Consider the following 24,152-nt stretch of genomic DNA (forward strand, 5'->3'; position numbering starts at 1 on the left):
ATACATAAAATATTAACAGGAAAAGAATTTGTAAGGAATTCCCTGGCACTCCAGTGGTTAGGACTCCATGCTTTCACTACTGAGGGCACGGGTTCAATCCCTGGTCGGGGAACTAAGAACCTGCAAACTGGGGATCCCCTGGTGGCGCAGTGGTTGAGAGTCCGCCTGCCGATGCAGGGGACACGGGTTTGTGCCCCGGTCCGGGAAGATCCCACATGCCACGGAGTGGCTAGGCCAGTGAGCCATGGCCACTGAGCCTGCGCTCTGGAGCCTGTGCTCCGCAACAGGAGAGGCCACAACAGTGAGAGGCCCGCGTACTGCAAAAGAAAAAGAAAAAAAGAACCTGCAAACTGCGTGGCAGCCAAAAAAAAAGAAAAGTATTTGTAGTATGAAATTTCTTCATGAAGTGATTACACTGTTTTTTGGGTAGACAATCCAACTTAAGCAATAGTTTGCTACTAAGGTAAAGAAAACTTCCTGGTCTTATTTAATTCTTTATTGAAAAGAATGTGATGATCAATAATTAAATTATCAACAATACCCACATTTTTGCATATGTATGTAACATACTATTCAAATCTGTATATATTTATGAAGTTTAAAGAAACATAGGCATTTAACTTGGCAATTGTATAGTACTTAGGAAATATATCAGATCTTTTTACCTTATTTTGTTTACAACTATCTTCAAAGTTAGATACATTTACAATTAAATACCTGTTAAGATATGTCACAGTTGGATATAGAGTGTTAAGGGGCTAACTTTATTTTAAACTGAAAAGAAAAAGAAATGATATTTTGTCCACCAGGTGGTGCTAAAGTGCAAAGCTAAGGCAATTTACAACACATGAATAAGACCATCTTATGACTTTCTGAAGAAACAAGATACGGTGGATACTATCTCTCTCTGTTACCCATCAACCACAACATATAAAAATTTCATATAGGGAAAAAATCATTAACCTTAGTAAAGAAAGAAAAGGTAATAAAATTCCTATTTTAAAATTCTGTCAATTGAGGAATCTACTTTCCTCTAAAGCAATTTTGCTCCAGTGAACAAAAGCATTACAAAGAACACAAATTTCATGTAAATATACTGCACAACTACTTTCCAGAATTTTTAACATTGTTAAAATAAAGAATACAAAGTATAAGCCATGAGAATGTGTTTTTAACTTGCTATTAGAGACAAAATTTTACTAAAATTTTTATTACATTCTGTTTTATAATGAAAAATTACTGGGTGGGAGGGAGGGAGACGCAAGAGGGAAGAGATATGGGATATGTGTATATGTATAACTGATTCACTTCGTTATAAAGCAGAAACTGACACACCATTGTAAAGTAATTATACTCCAATAAAGATGTTAAAAAAATTACAATTTTCCATCAATGTTTAATTGTTTAGTATCCACCATACTTTAAATTCCTTTTTACTATAAATCATTGAAGAGCATAAGACTATAAGGTCTCTTCAGCCTTGTTAAAATAAAACTTGTGAGGATTTAGATATGTGGTGGCAGACAGGCAAAGTGATGACAGTTAAGAAATTGTTTTATTTCACAATATAGTACTTGTTTTCTACAATACTTTGGATATTAAATATGGAACTTGTATCATGTATTTTAGGATCTGTTCATGCAGGTTTGTCAAACCATGGAAACCATTTTGTGATTTAATATTTTGTTTTTTTCATCAATATATAGCAAGACACTTGAATATGTAATGACTCTAAGATAATGTGAATCTCTTCTTAAATTATGGTAAGACATGCACCTCTAATTATCTACTATAATTATAAAAACATACCTTCTTTTGACAACTGACACTGCTCCCATGAACTCCATGGTTCAAGGAGTGAAAACAGTTTACACAGCTTAGGTACCAATGAGGTGAATCCTTCGCTAGGCACAGGGAAATAAAAAATTCCTTTTCCAAAAAATGTAATGCTTTGCTCTTTCTTACAGACCATTTTTCTTTCCTCTTCTCTAAAGAACTTTAATATACACCAAATTTTATAATTTTATATTTTACAATTGATTTAAAAATTTAAAAATTTTATAATTTTTATAATTGATTTTAAAGCTGTATGACTTTCAAGTACATAATGTATTAGCATGATGAAAGCACAATCACAGCAGGAAGAGGACCATATATATATATATATTTTAACATTTTTATTGGAGTATAATTGCTTTACAATGGTGTGTTAATTTCAAGTTATACATATGTTCCCATATCTCTTCCCTCTTGCATCTCCCCCCCACCCTCCCTATCCCACCCCTCTAGGTGGTCACAAAGCACCGAGATGATCTCCCTGTGCTATGCGGCTGCTTCCCACTAGCTATCTATTTTACGTTTAGTAGTGTATATAAGTCCATGCCACTCTCTCACTTTGTCACAACTTACCCTTCCCCCTCCCCATATCCTCAAGTCCATTCTCTAGTAGGTCTGTGTCTTTATTCCTGTCTTGCCTCTAGGTTCTTCATGACCATTTTTTTTTCTTAGATTCCATATATATGTGTTAGCATATGGTATTTGTTTTTCTCTTTCTGACTTACTTCACTCTGTATGACAGACTCTAGGTCCATCCACCTCACTACAAATAACTCAATTTCGTTTCATTTTATGGCTGAGTAATATTCCATTGTATATATGTGCCACATCTTCTTTATCCATTCATCTGTCGATGAACACTTAGGTTGCTTCCATGTCCGGGCTATTGTAAATAGAGCCGCAATGAACATTTTGGTACATGACCCTTTGAATTATGGTTTTCTCTGGGTATATGCCCAGTAGTGGGATTGCTGGGTCGTATGGTAGTTCTATTTGTAGTTTCTTAAGGAACCTCCATACTGTTCTCCATAGTGGCTGTATCAATTTACATTCCCACCAACAGTGCAAGAGGGTTCCCTTTTCTCCACACCCTCTCCAACATTTACTGTTTGTAGATTTTTTGATGATGACCGTTCTGACCAGTGTGAGATGATATCTCATTGTAGTTTTGATTTGCATTTCTCTAATGATATTGAGCATTCTTTCATGTGTTTGTTGGCAATCTGTATATCTTCTTTGGAGAAATGTCTATTTAGGCCAATTTTTGGGTGGGTTGTTTGTTTTTTTTGATATTGAGCTGCTTGTAAATTTTGGAGATTAATCCTTTGTCAGTTGCTTCACTTGCAAATATTTTCTCCCATTCTGAGGGTTGTCTTTTCATCTTGTTTATGGTTTCCTTTGCTGTGCAAAAGCTTTGAAGCTTCATTAGGTCCCATTTGTTTATTTTTGTTTTTATTTCCATTACTCTAGGAGGTGAATCAAAAAAGATATTGCTGTGATTTATGTCAAAGAGTGTTCTTCTTATGTTTTCCTCTAAGAGTTTTATACTGTCTGGTCTTACATTTAGGTCTCTAATCCAGTTTTAGTTTATTTTTTGTGTATGGTGTTCAGGAGTGTTCTAATTTCATACATTTACATGTAGCTGTCCAGTTTTCCCAGCACCACTTATTGAAGTGGCTGTCTTTTCTCCACTGTATATTCTTGCCTCCTTTATCAAAGATAAGGTGACCATATGTGCATGGGCTTATCTCTGGGATTTCTATTCTGTTCCATTGATCTATATTTCTGTTTTTGTGCCAGTACCAGACTGTCTTGATTACTGTAGCTTTGTAGTATAGTCTGAAGTCAGGGAGCCTGATTCCTCCAGCTCCGTTTTTCTTTCTCAAGATTGCTTTGGCTATTTGGGGTCTTTTGTGTTTCCATACAAATTGTGAAATTTTTTGCTCTAGTTCTGTGAAAAATGCTGGTTGTAGTTTGATAGGGATTGCATTGAATCTGTAGATTGCTTTGGGTAGTAGAGTCATTTTCACAACGTTGATTCTTCTAATCCAAGAACATGGTATATCTCTCCATCTTTTTGTATCATCTTTAATTTCTCTCATCAGTGTCTTATAATTTTCTGCATACAGGTCTTCTGTTTCCTTAGGTAGGTTTATTCCTAGATATTTTATTCTTTTTGGTGCAGTGTTAAATCGGAGTGTTTTCTTAATTTTACTTTCAGATTTTTCATCATTAGAGTATAGGAATGCAAGAGATTGCTGTGCATTAAATTTGTATCCTGCTACTTTAGCAAATTCATTGATTAGCTCTAGTAGTTTTTTGGTAGCATCTTTAGGATTCTCTATGTATAGTATCATGTCATCTGCAAACAGTGACAGCTTTACTTCTTCTTTTCTGATTTGGAATCCTTTTATTTCTTTTTCTTCTCTGATTGCTGTGGCTAAAACTTCCAAAACTATGCTGAATAATAGTGGTGAGAGTGGGCAACCTTGTCTTGTTCCTGATCTTAGTGGAAATGCTTTCAGTTTTTCACCATTGAGGATGATGTTGGCTGTGGGTTTGTCATATATGGCCTTTATTATGTTGAGGTAAGTTCCCTCTATGCTTACTTTCTGCAGGGTTTTTATCATAAATGGGTGTTGAATTTTGTCAAAAGTTTTCTCTGCATCGATTGAGATGATTGTATGGTTTTTCTCCTTCAACTTGTTAATATGGTGTATCACATTGATAGATTTGCGTATATTGAAGAATCCTTGCATCCCTGGGATAAACCCCACTTGATCATGGTGTATGATCCTTTTAATGTGCTGTTGGATTCTGTCTGCTAGTATTTTGTTGAGGATTTTTGCATCTATGTTCATCAGTGATATTGGCCTGTAGTTTTCTTTCCTGTGACATCTTTGTCTGGTTTTGGTATCAGGGTGATGGTGGCCTCGTAGAATGAGTTTGGGAGTGTTCCTCCCTCTGCTATATTTTGGAAGAGTTTGAGAAGGATAGGTGTTAGCTCTTCTCTAAATGTTTGATAGAATTCGCCTGTGAAGCCATCTGGTCCTGGGCTTTTGTTTGTTGGAAGATTTTTAATCACAGTTTCATTTCAGTGCTTGTGATTGGTCTGTTTATATTTTCTATTTCTTCCTGGGTCAGTCTCAGAAGGCTGTGCATTTCTACAAATTTAGAACCATATATTTTTAATCATTGTATCCCAGGGACAATGTCTGGCATTCACTGGGCATCTAATAAGATGATTTTTCATTTGAATCTTGTGCCATCCTCTCCATTTTGGTTATCAAATTAGCATCTTTAAAAACCAGGGAGGAGTTGACCACACTGGAACTTTGAGAATTCTTTTTCCTACCAAATACTGCAAAGTCTGTCATACACTGTCTTCGATGTGTAAGGAACATGGATTTGGGCTTGGATGGCCCTCTCTTACTTGAAGAGAAACAAACACAAAGCCAACATTCTTACGAGTTTATGGATTAAACTACAGGAGAGGACATTTCTCCCTTCCCTTTCAAGAGAAATTAAGGATTGTTTGTGCTATGTGATCTGCAAATGACACTAAGAAGTGACTTTTTCCTTACTTGTGATGAGCACAAAGCGAAGAGTTGTTTTTAAAAGTATTTGAAAATTCATGGATTGAGTCTTGTAGTGACTGCTCGATATCCAAAATTATCCAGGACAGGACTCTTCAGAGCACAGCAAATGCAAGGGAAATAAGAGATCTGACAAGAATGAGGGCAGTAGGTAAAAAGGCAATAGTTACAGATAGAAGCCCTGGTCTACAGACTTAAGGCAGAATACATGATAATCATTTGCATTATCACTTGTGGCATTAGGAGCCACAGTCATGATGATTTTAGAAATAATTTTCAAGTTTGTTATAATCATCAACTTTCCTCTTCAGGTAAGACTATAAGGGCTCTAGGTTCATCTGATAGAAAAACCAAGGCTTACACATGTGGGAGGGCTAATATCTCTAACCCCCTAGGGATACAGTAGCTACAAAGACTACTGTGATTTGGTGGTGAATTAGCATCTTGATTTCTAGAGACGTCTCAGTCTTTGAGATGAAGTGCCAGGGAGACCCAAAGCACCTGTCAACACAAATAATTCTGTTTATACTTTTCATAGAAGCAAGAGATTTTTATCTTTGAATTGCCAAATCTGAATTAAATTTAGCCTACTAGAATTCCCCTGCAATTCTCTCCCTGTAATATTAGTTGGTTAATTTACTCATGGTTTTGTAGCATAGAGATTATTGGATACAATTGCAAATACAGAATGCCTATGCTGTCCTTCCTCAAAGAGGCAAAATATAAAATATAGAAGGAAATGTGTGTGTGCACAAGGGTGTGAATTTCTGTGCTATACGTGTTATGTCTACTTGTATATTGTAAGTCATAAGATACTTTAACCTGGGCTAAATCACCTTTTGTATTAAATGTTTTAAAATTTTAACATAGTGTTATGAATTATTATCACTGTTGCTATCAAAATGTCCTGACATAAAGTAAAACATAAATATGTTTGGTAGTGTATATATGTCAATGCTACTCTCTCACTTTGTCCCAGCTTCCCCTTCCCTGTCCCCTGTAAAATAGATAGCTAGTGGGAAGCAGCTGCATAGCACAGAGATATCAGCTAGGTGCTTTGTGATCACATAGAGGGGTGGGATAGGGAGTGGGGGAGGGAGATGCAAGAGGGAGGGCACATGGGGATATATGTATACATATAGCTGATTCACTTTGTTACACATCAGAAACTAACACAACATTGTAAAGCAACTATACTCCAATAAAGATGTTTAAAAAAAAATACGTGTTATATTTGAGAAGCAGTATGTAATAATTTAATGATTCTTATGAAGAGTTATTAGCTAAAGGTAAAGAACAATAGAACCTAGAAAGGCTATATAGGAGAATTCAGTGGGAATAAAATGAGATAAACACAGCATAAGAATAATCTCTTGACCAAATAATTCTCACACGTAGAATTCTCAGGCAAGTGATCATAAAGTACAAGATAATTATAGTTATGCATTTTATATAGCAAATAATTTAAAGAGGCACTGAAACAGACTGGCAACCTTTTGAAGTTAGGTGAACACTTTATATTTCTAAGTAAAATAATAAAACTGTAATAATTTTGGCAATATTGATGAGAATTCCTTTTTCTGTATAAAGTAATTCTTAAGGACTATCAAGGTCAGAGTAATCATTCTCTTTGCATAGCTGACAACTAGACATTTGAGTTGAGGTCACTTAAACATCAGAATCTGCTACCACGTTTCAAGCAGAAGTACAGCAAATAATATAGAATAATATAGGACCAGAATTCATCAGGGTCTACTTTACATGCTGTAATTTAGCATGGTTAATTATTTTTTATTGCACTGATACTTTAAAAGCATCATCACCCTTGAAAGCTTTTTTCTCTTTTTAGCTCTGTATCCCTGTTAGGTGCCATAGAAGGGTTAATCACATTATAAATTGTCTCAGAGCTTACAACATAAAAACTAAATTCCAGTTCTACAGAAATTTTAGAGATATATTTGTGCAAATGAATTGTTGGGGAGGAAGTGGGTAAAAATGAGAGTTATCCTTAGAAATTACGTTCATATTTATTTGACTGATTTTGACAGATAAACATGCTAGTGTCCTTATTTGCTTTATTAATGAATTAAGATATGTACAACTCTAATTAAAACATGTAGTGTTTCTCACTCTCATTACTATTGACATTTTGGGCTAAATAAATCTTGATTGTGGGGCGCTGTCCTATGTACGTTTAGCAACATCCCTGTCTCTGCCCATTGGATGCCAGTAGCACCTTCTCCTCATTATGACAACAAGAAAATCCTCAGACATGACAAATATCCCCTGGGAGGCAAAACTGCCCCCTGAAATCCCATCTAGTTGAGAACTACTGATTTAGACCTTCACTCATTTGATAAAACTGTGGTTTCCAATAAAGGGATCATTGTTGTAAAACAGAATCTTAGTGTAGGACTAAATAATCACTGAATATGAATGAAGGGATGGAGGAAGCAATGGCACATAGTAACATTGGTTATTATCAAATTTGTTTTCCTCACAGAAACATATTATATTAAACTATAATAGGAGGATTGATTTCTAACTTTGAAATATTGGGATCCAATCCAATCCAAGAAATTACAAAAAATATACTGTTTTAGCAAATCTACTTCATATACTACAATCAAGCACAAATTATACCTACTATATATGCTTTCTAAAGTGTACATATCATATATATTTTATTTGATATGATAAAATATCATAGTTCTACTGATAGAGAATAAAGCTGATGCCTTTAAAGAGTCTTCCAAACCTGATTTTATGATTCAATGACACAAAGTTATCTTATCTCATAATTCCTCCCATAAATTTATTATATGAAACAAGAGTTTAAAATTTTTGTCAAGGTCGTGTAATATATAACAAGTAAAATTTGTTTGTGTGTGTCTGTGTGCATGTGTGTGGTACAAGGGCCTATAGTTCCCAAGTAACTTGGACTGCATGGCAGGTGGGAGAAGACATCTGAGGGAATCGAATGTCATTTTGAGAAATACTGAAAACAGTTATTCTATTCCCCCTCCCCCCCTTTTTTTTTTTTTGTGGTACGCGGGCCTCTCACTGTTGTGGCGTCTCCCGTTGCGGAGCACAGGCTCCGGACACACAGGCTCAGCGGCCATGGCTCACGGGCCCAGCCGCTCCGTGGCATGTGGGACCTTCCCAGACTGGGGCACAAACCCGTGTCCCCTGCATCGGCAGGCAGACTCTCAACCACTGCGCCACCAGGAAAGCCCCTCTATCCCCTTTTTCATTTTCTCTTTATAAACTTGGGTACTTGGGGGTCAAGTTGGGTTTTTGCTGAATCAGAGGTAGGAATACATTTGTTCAAACTTTACTTTCTACCTTGCCTTTCACAAGTGTTATATATTATAATGTAGGTATAATTGGGTAATGCCTACATATAAGAAAAAGAGTAATTCTTCTTTTCTCTTTCTCTCATCAGTTCCTATAATTTTATAAATGCATTATATTATACCTTTTAGATAAGTGTTATTCCACTGTGGAATAACATTTCGATGGGAAAAAAACATCTTACCAAATTATTATTGCTAGTACTCAGGAATATGTTTTAATATATGTGTTCTTTATATTACTTCCAAGTTCGGCATGTCACTTGGAAGTGCTCAAAATATTTATCTTTTTAGTGATGTATAGGTCAATGTAATAATCCATATTATGCCATAGAAGGGAGATCTATAAAAACAATACAATTTAAAAAATACAGTACCAGTATTTGCTGTGCTGAAAATTATCTTCTCAATTTACCACATGCCGCATTATACTCTAAGCACAGAATGATCTATAAGGCTGGATAAGTTACAATTCTTCTCAATTAGTTTAGGCTTTACCCCATCTCTGCTTCATTTTTTATCATTGTTCCTTGGGACCATCTGCTCTGGCTCAATTCCTACATATCCTTCAAGGCCTATCTCAAAAATCATCTATTCATACATTCAAACATGCATCAAGTATTTACTGAACACCTATTATAGGCAGAGTGCTAGATGTTCTTTGTGGGGGAAATATATAAATAAGATACTGAGGCCTACTCCTGAAGGAACATGATGGAATTTGTATGAGCTGCTTATTAGGTAGAGAAAGTGGTATGGCAAAGCAGAGAAGGGAATCACAGCAAAAAGCTTGAGGGTATTGGTTTAGGATTCTTGGAGGAAATTTCATCTGATCTGAACACTGAATTTCTATAAATGGGAAGATGAGAACTACTTCACCAGTCTGTCATAGCCAGGGACCGACCAGGCAGAGGCACTGAGTGATACTTGGTTTTCTCTCTTATGGCAAACTCCATTTTTTTTTTAACATCTTTATTGGGGTATAATTGCTTTATAATGGTGTGTTAGTTTCTGCTTTTTAACAAAGTGAATTAGCTATACATATACATATATCCCCATATCTCCTCCCTCTTGCATCCCCCTCCCACCCTCCCTATCCCACACCTCCAGGTGGTCACAAAGCACTGAGCTGATCTCTCCGTGCTATGTGGCTGCTTCCCACTAGCTACCTATTTTACATTTGGTAATGTATATATGTCCATGCCACTCTCTCACTTCGTCCCAGCTTTCCCTTCCCCTTCCCCATGTCAAATCCATTCTCTATGTCTGCATCTTTATTCCTGTCCTGCCCCTAGGTTCTTTAGAACCATTTTTTAGATTCCATATATGTGTTAGCATATGGTATTTGTTTTCCTCTTTCTGACTTACTTTACTCTGTATGACAGACTCTAGGTCTATCCACTTCACTACAAGTAACTCAATTTCGTTTCTTTTTATGGCTGAGTAATATTCCATTGTATATATGTGCCACATCTTCTTTATCCATTCATCTGTCAATATAGACATTTAGGTTGCATGTCCAGGCTATTGTAAATAGAGCTGCAATAAACATTGTGGTACATGACTCTTTTTGAATTATGGTTTTCTCAGGGTATATGCCCAGTAGTGGGATTGCTGGGTCGTATGGTAGTTCTATTTGTAGTTTCTTAAGGAACCTCCATACTGTTCTCCATAGTGGCTGTATCAATTTACATTCCCACCAACAGTGCAAGAGGGTTCCCTTTTCTCCACACCCTCTCCAGCATTTATTGTTTCTAGATTTTTTGATGATGGCCATTCTGACTCGTGTGAGGTGATACCTCATTGTGGTTTTGATTTGCATTTCTCTAATGATTAGTGATGTTGAGCATCCTTTCATGTGTTTGTTGGCAATGTGTATATCTTCTTTGGAGAAATGCCTATTTAGGTCTTCTGCCCATTTTTGGATTGAGTGGTTTGTTTTTTTAATATTGAGCTGCATGAGCTGCTTGTATATTTTGGAGACTAATCCTTTGTCAGTTGCTTTGTTTGCAAATATTTTCTCCCATTCTGAGGGTTGTCTTTTCATCTTGTTAATGGTTTCCTTTGCTGTGCAAAAGCTTTTAAGTTTCATTAGGTCCCATTTGTTTATTTTTGTATTTATTTCCATTACTCTAGGAGGTGGGTCAAAAAGGATCTTGCTGTGATTTATGTAAGAGTGTTCTGCCTATGTTTTCTACTAAGAGTTTTATAGTGTCTGGCCTTACATTTAGGTCTCTAATCCATTTTAAGTTTATTTTTGTGTATGGTGTTAGGGAGTGTTCTAATTTCATTCTTTTACATGTAGCTGTCCAGTTTTCCCAGCACCACTTATTGAAGAGGCTGTGTTTTTTCCATTGTATATTCTTGCCTCCTTTATCAAAAATAAGGTGACCATATGTGCATTGGTTTATCTCTGGGCTTTCTATCCTGTTCCATTGGTCTATATTTCTGTTTTTGTGCCAGTACCAGACTGTCTTGATTACTGTAGCTTTGTAGTATAGTCTGAACTCTGGGAGCCTGATTCCTCCAGCTCCGTTTTTTTTTTTCAAGATTGCTGAGGCTATTCGGGGTCTTTTGTGTTTCCATACAAATAATGAATTTTTTTGTTCTAGTTCTGTGAAAAATGCCATTGGTAGTTTTCCATTTTTTATTATAGAAATTTCTACAGATTAGATCTTTTTTTTTTTTTTTTTTTTTGCAGTATGCGGGCCTCTCACTGTCGTGGCCTCTCCCGTTGCGGAGCACAGGCTCTGGATACACAGGCTCAGCGGCCATGACTCATGGGCCCAGCTGCTCCGCGGCATATGGGATCTTCCCGGACCGGGGCACGAACCCGTGTCCCCTGCATCGGCAGGCAGACTCTCAATCACTGCGCCACCAGGGAAGCCCCAGATTAGATCTTTTATCTTCATAAGGAACATGTCCTAAGACTGGCAGTTTTCCCAAATTCATAAATGCACATAAAATTTTCCTAATGAAATGCAATAAACTGTAACACCTTTTTACTTTTTCTTTACTTTCATCATCAACACTAGCATTGGATTCCATTTGGGGTCACTTTTAAATTATAAGCAAAAACTTTATTTAGAGATGATTTAAAAGTAACAGAAACGATTTAATTTGTAGACCCTTATTTTTATTTTTTGAGAAATGCCTCGTGAATTTTACATCAGCAAATGTACAGATTTTACTGTGCTTGTTAGAATTTCTTAACTTAGGATCCATGAATGGACATTAGGGCATCTATGAACCCTCTAAGTTATTTTAAAAACTCCCATATTGTTGTACACTGAAACATCTGTTTTTAAAGAAAGAGAATTCAAAGCTTTCATCAGGTTGTCAAAGGTAACCTTGAATTAAAACATAAAATGTTTAAGTTTCATTCTAAATTGAAGAGAAGTTGTGGAAGTACAATTTGATGGTATCTATCAAATTTTAAAATGCTAATACCCTTTGATCCAGTAATTCTACCACTGAGACTCCCTCCTACAATTAGTTTCGGCACAAGTGCAGGACTGTATATAAAGATAACGGCATTAATTTGAATACTAAAAAACTGGAGGAACCTAAATGTTTATTAATGCAAAAATATAAACTAGAGTGTGTATCCACACAATGCTCTACACAAACCCCCTGAAGAGAAATGAGAGCCAAATACATTGTTTCCTTTTTTCTATATATATTTCAGTGTTTATAATTTTTTGTCATTCATTCATTGGCTACTGAGTGCCCACTTTGTGCCTAGTGCTGTTCTAGGGTGGGCTATCCAAATTGATAAAAGGAAAAAACCCTGCTCTCATGGAGCTTAAATTCTAGACATTTATATTTATTCATGTATTTTAAAGTTTAATTTCTTTCCCAAAGAGGGAAATTATCAGTTTAATTTATCCACTATGTTGCAACCTATTTGAAGGAAAAGCCTACATTTCGCTCATTTTGAAATTCACTGCAGCACCATGAAGGTTGCAGGTGCTCAATAATAATGCATAAAATAAAGTCCCACTGCAGTACACTGAAAGGAACTCTATCAGATCATATTCTCACGGCCCATATTCTTTAGTCTGCATTTAATATTCCAGAAAACCATATACTATTCTTTGAAATTCTAGGGAATCCAGGATGGTGGGGAGGGGTGGCACTGTGGTGATTAAAAATCAATACCTTAACATTGTTCCCTGCCAAAAAGTTATTTTTGCTTTAAAAATATTTTTAATGGAATATAACATAAATGCAAAATAGTGCACTGATCTAGATTTACATTTGAAATGTCACTAAAAGCATCAGGATTTAGGGTTTCTTCGGCAACTCTCCTCACATTCTTTGTTCTGAGGATGAGACTGGGATTTCCAAAAATTTGTCCCACAGGGGAGCTCTGTGTCACCAAGTCCTCATTCCTCAGTGATGAGTTTTTGACTGGGCTATGGGGTCTCTGTCAACAAGCCAAGACACTGGTCTTTTCTTAGGGATAAACTCAAATAAAAACACTTCATGCTCTGTGTGTGTGGGTGGCAGGGGGCGGGGCAGGGAGACTACACTGAACCAGAAATTTCAAATTTGTATATGAAAAGAACAGTATTCTACATTTTATTTTAAAATAGATTTTCATAGTGAAGGAGACTAAACAAAAGAATGTTTAAACATATTTTCCTTTATATTCTACAGTTTACTCATTGTAAAAATTAAAAACATTTATGTATTAATAATTTATGTAACTTGAAGTGCACAAAGTTGACTATTTTCTACTATCATGCTTCTCTCCTAATTACCTAGGACTTGATGTTGTGTCTTTAAGGAGAGTCCAGTCAGACAATTGATACAATGAAAAGAACCAGTAAAATATTATTTTCCTTTTGTTTCTCTCCCCCAATTCAATTTCTTGATTAGTTCTTGCATTGTCTCTAACCAGATCCTGAGGAACCTGGATCATTCGGAACCAGCTTAACCAAAGAGGTAGGTAGAAGGAACCCATATTTGAATACTCCCCCAGGTAAAAATACTGCAAAGGAAAGATGACTACATTTATGCTCCACGTTTAATTAAGAGTATCAGTTCTATTTGAATGGTGAAAAATTACATTTTCCTCTGCATTTTGCCACAGAAGTTGTACTGAAATTGTGAATATGATTTAATTATTTTAGCAAAGACAATAGCTGTACTGTATTCATGAAAACACTATCAACAGGAAAGCAGGCACAACGCTTCACAAATGACTTTTAACTGTATCATCTGAACTAATGGAAACTTTTTGGAATTTAGCTAGAGCCTGTCTTCAGAAAGAGTTCATAGTTATTGTGACATTATTAAATTTGTTTTCTGCAAATAATTGAATGCCATGACAACGAAAAGACCTCTTGATTTGAGATAATCAAAGCTGTCCTTGAAAACACTCCCCAACCCCCAAACAACAAATTCCTAATAGCTTTGATATTCCTCAAAATGCCTTAGAAAAAATATATCACAAAGATTTTTAGTCAATAAGATCATCATTGTTTTCACAGAGAGCTTCTGTTAATAACAGCTTGTGCTAAATTGTATTGCTTTAGCATTTAAAGTAATCAGCAGCATTAGCGAATTTTATCTTATAATTGAGGTAGTGAATTACCGGGGATAGCAAATAAATTGTCAGGGCTCCTCAATGAGCAGAGTAGTAAACTCTTGCTTCTGAATTGGTTGAGTGATCTTGTCCAGTATGCCTGCTTCTGGAATATTCCCCGTTAAGTATTTAACTAGGTACCAAAAAATGTTTACATGGGTTGAAATAGCTTTTTGCTCTTTTCTTCACATGAATCCCAATTAGCATTGCCTATGTCTCCTGAGGATATAGATTTGTACAATAAAACATAGTAAGTAATAAAGGTTAAAAAGCTATTTAGTAGGTTTTCCCACATATTTGGTGCAGATTGCTGGCTGATTTCCAAGACTTAGATTTGTGAAATTCCAGGCTTTCAACTGACAACTCCCCACAGGGGTTGTAATATAAGTTAAGGTCATAGGAAGAAAATGATGGCTTTCTATGGCATTTTCCCTTTTTTAAGAACTAAACTCAGCTTACTATGAAATCTAGTTTCCTAGTTCTGAGGGGGAAGGAGAAATAGAAACATTCATCCAATATAATTTTTGAAAGAGATTAAGAACACAGGAAAGATAAACTTTTCCTTAAAATATTTAAAAGTAAAACAAATAGTTGCATAACAGGAAACAGAATAACCTCTTATATGAAAATGAAATAATCTTCCAGCCTTAAGAGATTTTGTGTTGCCTCAAGGACCAGGTAAGCATAGAAACCGGTACCCATTGTAGCTTGTCCACAGTGGGAACTCAATGGTGTTGCTCTGAAATGCATGAACTTAGACAATACTGTCATCTATTAATATTAACTTTTCATAGATGCCACTTTCCCTGGCAGTCATTATTTTTAATTGATGAGTGGGAGGAAAAGTGGGAAGGAGAACAAGATAATTTAGGAAGGCAGTGAGTAGGAATAAGAAATATAGGAAGCTGTATTGAAAGGTAGTTTTATCATTTCTAAGGATGTCAGAATGGAGGAATGCTTTTAAAGATCTTTTAAGATCTGGACCTGACTATGCCTCTAGCTTTGAAACTCTCCCTTACTCCCAAAGATTTGAACTTGCTGAACACTTTGTCTTACACCTTCAGAGGCCCATCGTAACTTTAAAATGTGCCATATCTTTGCTCTGATTTAGGAAATGGTTTAATAATCTGCAGGATTTCTGGAAGACTAGCCATCATGGACAAAGTGGCAAAAAATAAAAACCAAAAAGCAACAACAACAACAAAAAACATCTAGAAAGGGAGAACAAGTTCTTACAGCAGGAAAATGGCTCTTCTGCATTCAGTTGGTTTTCTGTGCTTGTTAAGGTTTGCATCATATCTCACCTGCCTGTTTCACATCTTCATATTCTTATATAAGCATCAACTAAATAAATGCTTTCTCTTTATTATTCAAGCGAAAAAATGTTTGTGAAGTGTGATGGACATTAAAATGTACCTCACAGACCCCCCAAATGCTGGGAATGTAACTTAACAAGGACCCCAACTGCTGCACTCTAATCCATCACCAAGTTTGTTTTGAGGCCACACTTTCCAGGAGTTGTTCCCAGCTCAGGACTGAGCACAGCAGGGATACTAAGGCAGACAAGGTTCTTCCCTGAGGGCTGCCTATGGCTCAAGGACTCCCTGCCAAACCTTCTTTAGGCTGCAGAACAGTCTAGGACGTGTCCATCCAACCTTCCATCCCTTTCTCTTTTCCTTTGACCATTTTTTCGGGGGGCTGCACCATGCAATATGCAGGATCTTAGTTCCTCGACCAGGGATCGAACACGCGCTCCCTGCAGTACAAGAGCAGAGTCTTAAACATTGGACCGCCAGGGAAGTCCCTCTTTTCCTTTGAAAAGATTTATAATGCCATCTGACATTTCTTCCAGCCCACTAGCTCCTCCTCCATTGTTTTCTCACATTGATGTTTCCCCTAATACAATCCTGGCATGTTAATCCATTCTGGTATAATATCTGCTTCTCAGAAGATCCTAACACATGACTGAAATTAGAATATAACTATATTGACCCTCCAGCATCAGTAGACTATTGGAGTCCAGAAAATTCAGATCGCAATAGAGATGTAATGAAAAAAAGAAAAACCCTACAGCTTGATTTAGTAAGGGGTTAGCCAAATTAAAAGTAAAAATACACTAGAACAATAATAGTAATAATAATGGACATTTTATGGTGCTTATAGTTTGCAATACTCTTTTATGTACATTGTACATTTTTGCATTTGAGTCTCACAAAAGCCCTGTATGATGAGCAAATAAATGTGTGTGGTGAACAGATATTATGATGCTTCCTTTGACTGATAGGACACTGTTTGCCCTGCAAAGCCAAGAGACTAAACTAACACCACCAAGCCAATACGTAGTGGAGCCAGAGTTCAAAATTAATTCTCAACTCAAGTCCAATACTCATCAAAATGATGACATGTTCTTATTTCATTTTAAATTGTGGTTAAGTTAGGAATATTGTTTGAAAAGTATTAAAATGTTTTCCATATTTAGTATTAAATAAAATTTCCATATTTAACATTAAAAAACCTATAGATCAGGAGGACTAGAAAGAAAATAAACTATTAAGTTTGATCACCTCTTTCTTAGTGGGATGTCATGTAGCAAATGAGCATTTATTGCCAGGAAATATACAAAGTCCTGTCCACGATAGCTCATCTGATTCTCAAAACACAGTAGAAAACTGCAAATAGCTGAGGAGGTAGGCATCTTTCAGATAAGGAATCAGAGGTATAATAAGGCTCTTTAATATAGACAAGGCACACAGTTGACAGGCAGAGTAGCACTTTATGCATTTCAAACACCCAGCACTGTAGAGATAATACAGTAGACTACCAAGAAAAATTTATTGGATGAATAAAATGAAGGTTAAGATTCAAATCAAGTCCTTCTAACTTCAAAACCTATACCTTTCCTCTCCATCAAAAATACTTTTCACAATTACAATTTTTAGGTGAGTTGAAAATGTAAGTTCGCAAGAAAACCTGAACATGAGTGTTTATAGTAGCTTTATTCATAATTGTCAAAATTTGGAAGCAACCAAGATGTCCTTCAGTATGTGAATGGATAAACCAACTGTGGTACAGCCATACAATGGAATATTCAGCAATAACAAGAAATGAGCTATCAAGCCATGAAAAGATAAAGGAAACTTAAATGCACACTGCTAAGTGAAAGAAGCCAATCTGATTAATATTCTGTATCAATCTGTATGACTCCAACTATAGGATAATATAGAAAAGGCAAAGCTCTGGAGACAGTCAAAAGAGGGGTTGCCAGGGGTTTGATGGGAGGAAGGATGGGACAGATAGGCAGAGCACAGAGAATGTTTTGGGTAGTGAAATTATTCTGATACGATAATGGTGGATACAAATCATTATACATTTGTCAAAACCCATAAAATATATAACACAAAGAGAAAAACCTGTATAACTTATAGATTTTACTTAATAATGTAGCAATATTGACTCCTCAATTGTAACAAATGTGCAACACTTATGCAAGATGTTAATAATAGGGAAACAGGGATGGCGAGTGTTGAAGGAGTATATGGGAACTCTCTACTTTCCATTCAACTTTCTTATAAACCTAAAACAGATAAAACATATTCTATTAATTAAAAAAACTGATACACATAGTTTCTTCAGCCTATGGAATGCATTCTCTATTTAGACAATCTAATCTAAATTCTCTTGGTTAAGATGGAAGGAAGAACATAAAATCTTCAAGGGCAAATCTTTGCATTTACCAGCAAAGGTAATCTCCCCAGGCAGATCTCTGCAGGTGCTGACAATTCCAAGATCTCTGCTGAACGGTGTCCTGGGTGGCCGTGCTGCAGCCCAGCAATTGCTGTTTTATGATTATGTTTCCCACATATTCCCAATCCTACTGAGGTGCTAATACATTGGTTCATCTTTCCATTTAAAAGAGACAATGTCTTTGACAATTTGTTCATGGTTACTGCTCAGGAAGATAATGACACTCAAAATTTCCCTAAACTGCATATTATAATATTACCTCTTTGGCTCTGCTATTTTTAACAGCTTTTAAAGACAATAGTGTCATTAAGGTTAAAAAAAGTTCACCATTCCTACACATTAAAAGAATTCCAGGTTACAGAGATGAGCTGTAAGAGGGTTAGCAAGTCTTCAGATTGTATTATGCCTTTTGTTTATGAATCTCATTTAAGTTCTATAACTGAAAAAACTCCTAAAGCTTCCCCCCACAGGAAGAAATTACTTAAAAAACAAACAAACCGAATAGAAAAGATTGAGATGCTTAGACGGTGTCCCTGTCTGAAAATCTAATGGCAAGTTTCAAGTTAATTCCCCCTTAAGAGTTCTGCCAAAACATGCTGTACGTGTGCATTCTTCAGCCACAATTCTATCACTCTGTGTATATACAATAGATGATAAAGAAGTCTCTGGAATCAACTTTAAAACGTTTTCTTCTTTATCATTTTTGAATTTCCAGCAGCCTCAACATACAAATATGATTATTGGTGCATGTTCAATCTTTCTGTATATATTAAATACTTTCCAGGTAATCAGTATGATTTTAGAGTGTGTTATTCAGAAATCCATTGATTCTTAAACCTCTAATTTTAAAAACTGGAAGCTATACTACAAAGTAAATTTCCAACCCAACATCTTACTTAACAGTCACCTGGAAGTGTGCTATTTATTCTAAAACCTTTATAGCTAAGACAATTTATAATGATGTACATGGGAAAGCCAGTGCAATCTACTGAAAATGTAAAATTGCACGTGCCTGAAGAATAGTCGATAGTAAATATGGGTTAAACATTTATCCAATATTGTTGATGTAACTGAGAAACTGTAAAAGATATAAGCTAAACTCCAAGAGCCATAGGATGTATCTCAGTATAAGCTTTTAATTACTGATCTGTGCTGTATTTTCCTTAATTTTTCTAAGAGTTTTTTCTATAAGCTTTTGAAAATAAAATTTCCCTTAACCCAAAAGATTCTATTTCATAATAATTTAAATACATTGTGCCATAAAGCAATCGGTTGGCTACAGTATGTCAGATACTATATTCCTGTTTGGCACACAAACATAAATAAGTTATCTACTCAAAGGAGATTAAAATCTAGAAGAGGCAACAGACGAGACTGCATGGGTATGATTCCAGCCCTGCTACTAATAAGGTAAGTGACCTCCAGAGTTACTTGACCTTTACGTGCTCATGTTTCCCAACCATTAAATGGAAGATAACAACAGTATCAACCTCAAAGGGCTATTGTGAATATTAAATACATTAATATGTATAAGATGCTTAAAAGAATACTTTTCATACAACAAATGCTCAATAAATGTTAGCTATTATGAAAAGATGCTCAACGTCATTAATCGTTAGGGAAATACAAATCAAAACCACAAGATAGGGCTTCCCTGGTGGCGCAGTAGTTGAGAGTCCGCCTGCCAATGCAGGGGACACTGGTTCGTGCCCTGGTCTGGGAAGATCCCACATGCCGCGGAGCGACTAGGCCCGTGAGCCACGGCTGCTGAGCCTGCACGTCTGGAGCCTGTGCTCCGCAACGGGAGAGGCCACAACAGTGAGAGGCCCGCGTACCGCAAAAAATAAAAACCAAAAAAACCCCACACAAGGTATCACCTCACGCCTGTTAGGATGGCTCTTACTAAAACAGTCAAAAGCTAAGTGTTGGTGAGGATGTGGAGAAAAGGGAGTCCTTCCTTCTACACTGTTGAGGGGAATGTAAATTGGTACAGCCATCATGGTGCAGTACAGATAAAACTAGAACTACCATATGATCCAGCAATCCCATTTCTGTGTATATATCCAAGGAAACAAAATCACTATATCTAAGTTATATTACACTCTCATGGTCACTGCAGCATTATTCGCAGTAGCCAAGATATGCAAACAACTTAAAGGTCCATCAACAAAGAAAACGTGATATAGGCACATGAACACACACACACACACACACACACACACACACACACACACAATGGAATGTTATTCAACCTTAAAAAAGAAGAAAATAAGGAAATTCTGCCATTTGTGACAACATGGATGAACCTAGACATTACACTGAGTGAAATGACAGACGCAGAGAGACAAGTACTGCATAATCTCATTTATATGTGGAATATATATATATATATATATATATTTTTTTTTTTTTTAAAGCCCAACACATAGAAATGGAGAGTAGAATGTGGTTGTCAGGGCTTGGGGAAGGGGAGATGGGGAGATATTGGTCAAAGGGTACAAACTTTCAGTTATAAGATGAGTAAGTTCTGGCAACCTAATGTACAGGTGATTATAATTAATAGTAATGTACTGTACACCTGAAATTTGCTCAGAGTAGATCTCAAAGTTCTCATCATCCCCCCAGCCACCAACACACAAAGGGAAACTATGTGAAGTGGTGGATACACTGATTAGCTTGAACGTGGTCATCACAATGCATATGTATATCAAAGCATCACATTGCACACTTTGAATATATACAATTTTTATCTGTCAATAGTATCTCAGTAAAACTCAAAAAATGTTAGCTATTATATCTCTGTCTTTTATTTAGTGGAATTAAAGAGATTATGTGCCAAATGTTGTAGGAGCAGAGGAGAGATTAATGGATAGACTGAAGAAGGCTTTACTCCAAAAGGACATTCATAATGACCTTCACAGACAGGGATTTCAAGTGAAAAGGAGAATGAAGGAAAGTCCACGCAGATGAAAGGCTAGGAGCAAGAGGCATGATCTCGTTCAGCCAGTGTGGCTGAGACTTAGGGCATGTGAGAAGCAATGGAAGGAAACATAGCTGGGAAGGTAGCTTTGGGAGTGGTACTTGGAAAGCCCTTAAATAACCGCTTTAAGAATTTGGGTTTTTATCCTGTAAGGAATGTGGAAGCAATAAAAGGTTTTTGGTGTATTTTAAGGATGGCAGTGAACTGGTCAGATTTCTGCTGTTGAAAATTATCTTTAGCAGTAGTGTGGAGGATGACCAACTGGATAAGGGACTAGGGGAGAATAACCTTGTTAGAAAGTTAAAATGTTAGAAGGTCATGTAATCATAGCAAAATAGGGCCAGGGAATGAAGAAGAGAAAGCACAGTGAAGAGGAGACATTTCCAAAGTGGAGTCTACGTGAGCTTCAGTAAGTGTGACACATCATGAGACTACGAAGTTCACATTTCCCAACCTAGCTGAGTACACTGTTCACGGGAAGAAAAGCTAATACTTCGTCTCTGTAGAAGCACATCATGCACTGTGTGTGAAATCACACACTCACTAGGCAAATAGGAAAGCAGCCTTTTAGTGTTAGCTCTTTGGAAACAACTTGAGACTAAATAAGCAGAACAGTCCAAAGCAAATATTAACTCTGGTGGTGTTAGGTGCCTGGATTTCTAAACGCAAATTATTAATGTAACATGCATTTTGGTTTTAACACATGCAAGCCCTTTTTGGTTATCACTGCAAAATACAGAAAAAAAAAAGCCCAAGGTGCTGGAACTTAAATAGTCCTAAAGAAATCTTGCTGCTTTTTAAAGACTTTGTGCTTACCAGTTAGCGCTTTGATGAAAAAAGCACAAAAATGGAACGTAAAAGAAAAAGACCTACACTATTGTGCTTTTTAGACACCACTAATTTTTCTCTTTTAGAGCAGTTTCTGAATTCATTTGGGACTCCAGAAGTGTTTCTGCAAGCACAGATGAGTGGATCAAGGACCTCATAAAGCTCTGATATAAAGTACAAAGCATCGTACTATTATTGTTTAAACATTCCAATTCAAGTGATAGTGTGACCAAAGATGGTTACCAAAGGCTATTCCTGCTAACTTTAGTTAACAGTAAATTTCAGTCTTGACTTGATGTACAATGTCCCTCCCACAAAGGGAAAGGGTGGAAAATATTACTTATCTGTCTTTCAAAGAGCTCTTTCCAAAGTCGCTGGTAGCTGGGAGTTAGCAGCCTCTGCTGTTGTCTTTCTTTCCCTGCTGTACAAAAGGGTAATTGAGCAATCTGTGCTCTGGTCTGCCGGGAAGTCAATCCATCCAACTAACCTGCACCTGCCTGGCTAATGTCCTTTCTCTTATTCACGATTCAGTTGCTTTTGTGTGCTCTCCTTAAATGCCCGGACTTTAGGAAATGATTTCCAAAATTATGGCCTCAAGACCCCAGGATCATGGACTGTCAAGTCCATCCAGTTTTTCATTCTTAAAATGTCTGCCATTGATGTTATGTAGATGATAAGAAAACTTTATTAAAAATTCAGTATAAAATATCAGTTCTGCAACTCATAGCTGAAAGAACTCTGGTGTAGGAGTCTAGGAACGTGAGTTCTTGTCTCATACTTACCTCAAAATCATTGAGAACTTGCTTTCCTGGGCCTCCATTTATTCATGTATAATATGATATAAAACAAGGCTTAAATATTCTAGGATTAACATTCCCCTATATGGGAAAAGCATGCAGTTAATTTTCAGCTGGGATTTGAAGCCATATTACTTTTGTGTCTGGACTGGCAAAATCTTAAAGAAAAAAGAGAACATGTCAGATTTCTTATTTTTGCTGTATAACTTAATTTGCTGTTGGAGTTTCCAATGAATATTTTGGAAACTTGACACTGAACAAAGTTTGGTTTTGATTTCTAACTCTGTATGAATTGATGGGTGTTTTTAGATGTAGCTTGAGTTTGCTTTAGATTGGTTACCACTATCACTTAAGAATTATTAAAAACTTTTATTACATTGCCTCAGCACGTAATATGTTTTAAGTATTGACATATACCATGTTTTGTATCTCTCTGACAGTGCTATCATAATAAGCTCATGAGGTTAGAAAGTGTTTCAGAAAATTCTGAACCAAGCATAGAATAATTTTGTTTAAATATGGAGCGAAATGAATTAATATTATTTTATCTTAATTACTTCCATTATGGATAATAAAAAAATTAATTGCCTTTCAAAATTAGAGTAGTACTTCATAGATTCAGTATTATTTAGATATAATTTTCTAGGTAATTGAAATCTAACATCTTATCGACCAAATAGCTTTTAAATTTTTAATTCTTTTAGATGGATAACATTTGTACAACATTGCATATTGTCTTGACTTCAAATCAAATTATATGATAATACCTAACATTTATACAGTGCTTAAAAATGCACTTTCCAAGAACATCATCTCTTAAACCAAGTATCATTCAGAATATAAATGAACTTTCTTGTGATAATTCAGTTATTTCTACAAGCATATACTGTGCTATAATTCAGAGAGGATCTTGGGAACTACTGAAATGACTAAACCTATTTGCCAGTATACTAAAGAGCATAGCCCAACAGGATTTGGACATCACTATGTTTGTCTGAAATTATTTATCTTTTCTCTCACTATTCCTGTCAGTTGTCACTCTTGCTAATGATAACAGCTCACATTTGCACAGTACTTGAGAGCCTACAAAGCACTTTCCCATACATTGCTCCATTCTGTGATTGCCTCCTAGTCCCTTTCCAATTTGCCACCAAAGTGCCAGGCCTTTGAAAACAAGATAATCAGACTTAAAAAGAGATTCTATTTAAAGAGTAAACAACCTCTGAGTGAGGGTCCCAAGGAGTTTCCTAAAAAATAAGGTTTAGATCATGGACAACATTTATTTTGGCTGCTTAGAACCTATGTGTTTCCCACAGATTCTTGGCTGGGCTCTGAATGGTTGAGGTTGGCGGATAAGAAGCCTATGGCTCTGCAAAATATTTCTGTTATTGCACTTTACAATGAATTGTCTAGTGATTTAAAGAC

The 24,152-nt window shown here is 36.2% G+C and overlaps 1 protein-coding gene across 3 annotated transcripts in view; it reads right to left on the reverse strand.

Annotated features, from left to right (window-relative positions):
- The window catches only part of ALCAM (activated leukocyte cell adhesion molecule), a 201,841-nt gene that overhangs the window by 59,894 nt on the left and 117,795 nt on the right, over nt 1-24,152 (reverse strand). The gene's annotated exons all lie outside the window — the stretch shown is intronic.

Source organism: Pseudorca crassidens, chromosome 5, assembly GCF_039906515.1.
Source record: "Pseudorca crassidens isolate mPseCra1 chromosome 5, mPseCra1.hap1, whole genome shotgun sequence".
Classification (NCBI taxonomy): domain Eukaryota; kingdom Metazoa; phylum Chordata; class Mammalia; order Artiodactyla; family Delphinidae; genus Pseudorca; species Pseudorca crassidens.